The following is a 7,012-nucleotide window of genomic DNA, read 5'->3' as shown; positions in this document are numbered from 1 at the left end:
GAAAGAGTCAAAGAACTACTTAGGAAGTGATCATACCATGCCGAGATAGGTTAGTTAATTATCCAAACATTATACAATGAGCTGGTAGGCTCACTTGATCCATCATAGATGCTAATGTAGGATGTTACCTCATAACCAAACCACTTGATGAAGCCTACACACTGATAGAAGAGATTTCCAACCATAGTTTTCAGTTGCCTTCTAACAGGGAGAACTCAAAAAAAGTAGCTAGTGACACTGATGTCTTGACAATCCTAACAACCCAAGTAGCAGCTATTTCAAGAATATTAGATTATCTAAGGATAAATTTAGTGTCAAGATCACCATCTAGTGAAGGAATAATGTACAAACTAGTGGTGGATCCTAGCTTTACAACTTTAGAATTTGCGAAAGCCATACAAAATGAAGGGGACAATCCATATTCCGACACCTACAATGAAAGAAGGAGAAATCATCTGAATTTCTCATATAACAATAATAACCAATAACGAGGGAACCATCAAGCCAGCCCTATAGGTAACTAGAATAACCAATGAAAAAACCCCAGAGGTAGCAATACCCACCAAGATTTCAAACTAATTCCCAACATTCTCATAAAAAGACATCAATCAATGAATTTGTGATTCAAATAGGGAATACATTTCAGAGTCAAGCTATAGCCATCAAGAACCTTGAAACTCAATTAGGACAAATGACAAATTCAATGAATAATAGACCCACTAGGGTACTACCTAGAAACACTAAGGTGAACCCAAAATATCAAAATTTAGAGCAGTGTAAGGTAGTGGGAGTGAGGATTGGTGAAGAAAAGGGAGAGAGCCATAAGAGTGAGAGTACCCCTGTGAAGCCTAGCTAAGAAAAAAATTGACCTCACCATTCAAATTAACCTAAATGAAAGATCTATACCTACATTCCCTTAGAGACTGTGGAAGCCTCAAAAAGATCCCTGCAGCTTTACTATTCTCTATGCCATAAGAAAAGAATTTCATGGAAAGACACTTTGTGATTTAGGAGCAAGTATCAATATCATGCCTATGAGCTTTTTCAAGCAACTAGGAATAGGAATATTTAAAATTATCAATATGACTTGCTGAATAATTTGCGACCCATCCTTAGGAAATTGTTGAAAATTTGTTAGTCATTGCAGATAGATTCACCTTTCTTGTTGATTTTATGATATTATATCTAAAATAGAATAAGGAAATGCACTTAATTTTTGGGAGACCTTTTCAAGCCACTAGAAGGACTGTTATTGATGTCAAAGTGTGGAAAGTAATTATGGGAGAAAAATGACAAGAAGTAACATTTAGCAATTTGAAATCACATGATATTCCTCAAGCCTCTAAGGTTGATCAAAACTAGTGAATAGAAATAGTGGCATGGTTAGTGAGAAGTCAAGTTATTGACATAAATGAGTTGAAGCCAGAAGAACAAATAATAATAGATGAATTTTTAAGAAATCTGATTGATGGTGTTGCTATTCATTTAGAAGAATTCCAGAGATTAGGCCAAGTCTCGTTAGGAGAAACCCTTATTCTACCCCTTGTGAGTATTAATGAATATTTGATTGTAAATGAGAGGTTATTGCACCACCTCAACCAGGGAATGAGATAGACTGGGTATGTTTTAGAAGAATATAAGAGAATGGTATCATTCGAGGATTTACTTGAGACTTTAGGACAACTTATGATTGGGATGAGTGATTGGGGATTACGAAAATGAAAATTTGATCTCGGAGACCCGGTCTAGGATTGATTACTGTGCCTCGTATAGCTAAAGACGTTAAACTAAGCATTATCTTGGGAGACAACCCAAGTGTTATCTGATGTGTTGAGCATTTTTGCATTTGTTTCAAAATTTTACTTTACTTTGATGTTTGTTTTTAATTTTGCTTTGAATTTTTTTCTTAAATTTGTTTTAAATTTTTTTTAGATTATTTTTAAGTCCTGATCCTCTACAAACTAATTAGTCCCAGATGGCAGGATAGGAGTCAAGAACCCCAATTTTGACTTCTAATATAATTTTGTACCTCTTCTAATTAATGCATTACTACTTATGTTACATACTTGTACTATATTTTTTGAGATTCTTATGACTACTTATGAATGTACTTTATTTTTCTTGCACTTAGCTATTTTTAGACAGTTTACTACAATTGCATGTCACTCATGTTTAGGAAAAAGGTAAGTTTGGTGGAAAATTGTACCTTTTTACAAAATTGAAAGTAGTTCACATAAGTCAGTAAGAGATTAAATATTAATAAGGTAACTCATGCTAGAAATTCTAATTTATTCAACTCACTTATCAAATATTCTTTTAAAAAGTGAATGAATGTAATTTAGGAAAGATTAACCTTAATTTTTTAATAATGAATGTTTTTGAACTTAATAACTTCTGGCTGTACTTAAATAAATCTCAGGATAATTAAAAAACTATAATTAAAATATTAAGTAGTAAACCAAAGATGTTTTAAATCTTTTCAATTTTTTAAACTAATTTAATGTTGTCTTAATTTTTAACAAGAAGAATAACATAAATGTGTGACATTAAAAAATCATATTTTGAGATTTATTACTTAAGGAACACAAATCTTCATCATATTTAATATAAAAGATGAAAAATATTGTCGACCAGATATAGTAATTCTCAAGAGAAAAAGAAAAAGAAAAAGAAAAAAATAGAAAAGAATAAAATGAGAGAAAAAAGAAAAAGACAAAGTCAAAAAGTAAAAACATTGAAAAGAAACTTGAGGTTAGCATGACAAAATTGAACAGAAAAAGAACCAGAATGGTACCTAGTAGAACTTATGTGATTACTCTTTTTCTTATTTCTTTAATGAAACTTCTCTAGGATTATCTTCAAGGAAAAAGTTAAGTAATATTAAATTGACTGGTTCTAGTGAGAATGCATTAAAAATATTTTAGGTTAGTGAAGATATTTTAAACATCACCAATTTAAGAATCTCTAGGATTTCCTAAGGTCAAAATGAAGAGAGTTAAGGAAATAATCAAATTATTAAATATTAAGAAAAATTGACCATGAAATGTCATTTAAACACTTTTATTTGACTTTGATAAACAAGTTGAATAGTTTAGAAACCTATAGGAGTACCCTTTTTTTCTCATAGGCCCTCAACTTAAATATGAGATTACTTGATGGAAAATAACGAGGTAAGTTTAGGGGTGTTGACATGAGTCAATTTTACATGATTCCACCTGCTTTTTACCATACATTTTACTTCTTATTTTTACTAATTTATCACAAATTTACACTTATGAAATGTTTTGTTGATGTAGTGCAAGTTATATGTGTTGAATACATGCATTTTGGAATTAGAAAACTAATGTAAAAGTGGCCTAAAATGGTGTGCCCATGCTTAAAAGATGCATGAACACGCCAAGCTATTGTCACCAGCAGCGTGATCATGCCATTTTTGCAGAGACATGACGTGACCACGCCAGGATTGGCATGACCATGCTGTCTGATTTAGATGGCTGGCGTGACCACACCACATTTCGGCGTGACCATGCCACATTTCAGCGTGACCATGCCAAAGGAGCAGAAAATTATTTTGGCATGAAATATTCTTACCAAATTCATAGACTAAGCTATAAAAATACTCCTTATGGTATCTTTTGAGAGAGAAGAAACCTAGAGATATATAAAGAGCAGAAAAGAGAGGGGTTTGGAGAGTTTTTCCTTAGGAATCTCTTCCCCTTTTTGGTGTTGAGGTGCTAAGGGTGTTTCTTATCTTTTCCTTTTAATTTTTCTCACTTATTCTAAGAGGTTTATTGTATGAGAGAGGAGTTGGCTACTGTGAAGTGAACAATTTATTTGTAAGTTTTTACTTTTCAATTTTAATGACTTTATTGGAATATTTTTTGTACGTTCTTTTCAACTTGTTCAGCTAAATTTTCTTTCGCACCTCTGTTATTCATGATATATGATTTTTGTGATTTTCTCTGATGATTTCTTTCAATATGTTGTTTTTCTAAGGAATGAGAGATTTGTTTTGTTAACCATATAGTTTCATTTACTCATTATCTAACCAATTAAGATGTTAACATATTTTATGATCTGTGACTCCTGCCTGTTTTGTAGATGAAAGAAATGATTAACCACAAAATCTGAGTAATAGTAGACATATTTTATCTGGATTTTGTAACCTAGAAAGGGGATAAAAATAAATCTGCGTATGCTATGGGGATTGAGGAAGCCTCAGTTTTATGCATTGTAGTCTTCTTTTGAACTGAGCATAGGCATAAGGAGGACTTTATATCCATATTGACAACTATCACATAGAGGAAATTCTAGGAAAACCATGAATAATCACATCACCTATATCATAGGAGAGTAAGTCTCACTTTCTCTGATGAGCAGTAATATATATTTACCAGTATTTTTTATCTTTTCCAAACTCATTATCATTAGTTTTCACTTTTAAGTTGGATATAGATAACCAACTCTTATTTGTGATCACAAAAACTAGGTTTAGAAGTGTAGTAAACTAGAGATTCACCCTCGAAAATAATTATTAACACTTTTCTTGTGAGATCGATACACAATACTCTTTAACCCCATTATTACTTTACATGTATACTTACGTGATTCGACCGACGTGCTTCTTTGCAACTTTTTGTGTCGTCATGGCTCTTTTAGATTGGTAGTAATCTTTAGGCCAAATTCATAAAATTTAAGTATTGTTAAGGTTAGCATCCCACGGTATGCTTTTATCAAAAAGGAACTCTCTTATTTGAAAGCGGCCTTGAGGAGTTAAATGGGAAGTGGATGCTATTATTTTTTGGGGGTTAGGTAAAAGGAACTCTTAGGATAATTTGTTGGGTGACACTATTATTGATGTATTAATTTACTCCCACTCCACAATCTCAACCACATTTAATTTTTTTTAGGAGTGATAGGTATAATGTTCCTAAACTAAAGCTTTTTCTTCTTGATAACATTTTTAATATGATTATTAAACTTTTGATCAGATCTGATAACTTGGATCAAATGCTTTTTATTTTGATCAATGATGGTATTTTTTTCTCTAAATCAAGTGTGGAATCTCTTAAGGAGTAGACTTCCGATAACATCCACAAACTCAATTATTAGGAGAGTTACAATGACTACCTCATGTTCTTTCTTGTGTTGGAAAATCTTAAAAGGTTTTATTTTTGTGGATGAAAATTTAAAGAAAAAAGCTTTTTTATTACATTTAAATGCTAATGTTATTCCCAAACAGAAACTACATATCATGTTTTTTTGTTGATGGTGTTATGGCTAGGCAGCTTTCTACTTAGATGGATGAATTATTCCAATAATCTATTCATGTTCCTAATTCTCTCATTTATTCCATATTTCAAAATAGGCTATTTGTCTATGATGCATTGATAATGGGAATATCATCACCATTTTGTCTTGTTATATCCTATGGTTCTTATGAAAAGAAAGAAATAATGCTAAGCAAAAAGGATTAAAATGAGCTTTCACCAAATAGTGTGGAGTGTTAAACAACAAATTATTGGCCTTTTTAAAACTAAACTCATTTAGAAAAAGTGATTTAAGATTTTTTTTTTTTTAATTTTATTTTTAGTTGTTGAGTTTAACTTGATTTTTAAATATTGTTTGATTTTAATAATTTAAATTTCATTTAATTTTGATTTTGTTAATTTTATTTTTAGTTGGTGAGTTTAACTTGATTTTTAAATATTGTTTGATATTAATAATTTAAATTTCATTTAATTTTGATTTTGTTTGATTTGATGATTCAAATTATATTTTATTTTGATTTAATTTGGTGATTTTAATTTTATTAATTTGCTTTTGATTTTAATTTTGTAATTTTTTACTTATGTTCTATTTAAAACTTTCAATAAGTTTGTGTAAATTTTGATTTTCATTAATTTAATTTTTAGTGAATTTGGGCTTCTAATTTTGATTTTGGTTTCAATTTATGATTTCACTTTGATTTCAAGTTCATAATCTGTTCGATTTTGACTTTGAATTTCAATTTTCGTTGAATTTAATTTTCATTTGTGATTTTCATTTCATTTTATCTTTTATTCAAGGATGAACCCTATCTTAGTTCAAAGTAAGTCTCATACCTAATGTGCCCTTTATGAACTAAAGAAAGTGCTATCTAGGGAGTTTTGAAGAAGAAGTGTCGAGTCCATATATTCATTATGCACACCTAATATTTTTTCATCTATAAGGCCTTTCTGAGCCAAATCAAGAACAGATGCATGAGTAACCCTTGGAACTTTCATGTCGTGTCAAGGGCATAAAAAATAAAAAATAAAAAAACAATAAAAAAAATGTAAAGAGAGGAATGGCAGTTCAAATATGTATTTGGATCTACAACCGGATTTTCCCACAAAATCCTATGCAAAATTCGTCAGTTGAATGCGATGGACTTTCCAAATGTTTTTCGGCCAGCAAATCCTCCAATACTATTGTTGAAAAGTCCGCCGGCAATATAGATGAATCTTCTTGCTTGTGGATCAAACGATGCGAGTGCATTTCTTGCGTTGTTCCACTTTTTTGCCTCATAACGTGGAAAATAGCGCCACATGTCAAGTGAGCTCCACCGTTTTTAATACTGGCTAATGCCAGTGTATTATGGTGGGGCCCATTTGACACTGGGCGTCCCACCATTGGACTTCGAATGTAATATTTTTTCACGTGACACATATAACGTGTAACAAACACAACTTAAACGAGAATTTCTACTCTTTATGCCCTCTACCGAAGTGGCAACCAATACAAGATTTATAAATAGATAGAAATTGTAATAGACTATATCTTATGATTCACTTAAGACCCTATAGACCAGTCATATTTTGTAATTATTTTTTCTGTCATAAACCAATACTGCAGAAGTACTCCAATCTCACCAATTGTTCTTCTGCATTCTCTTCTATGTAGTTTGTGTCAATTTTTATCTTCCTGGAATTTTAATCTTTAATGTTCAAACAGCAAAATCTGAGCAAATAATTATGAAGAAACCTTTGCA

The sequence above is a fragment of the Phalaenopsis equestris genome, unplaced genomic scaffold (genome assembly GCF_001263595.1).
Source record: "Phalaenopsis equestris unplaced genomic scaffold, ASM126359v1 Scaffold000112, whole genome shotgun sequence".
In the NCBI taxonomy this organism is placed as follows: Eukaryota; Viridiplantae; Streptophyta; class Magnoliopsida; order Asparagales; family Orchidaceae; genus Phalaenopsis; species Phalaenopsis equestris.
The sequence above is the reverse complement of the archived record's forward strand: the minus strand, read 5'-3'. Positions refer to the sequence as shown.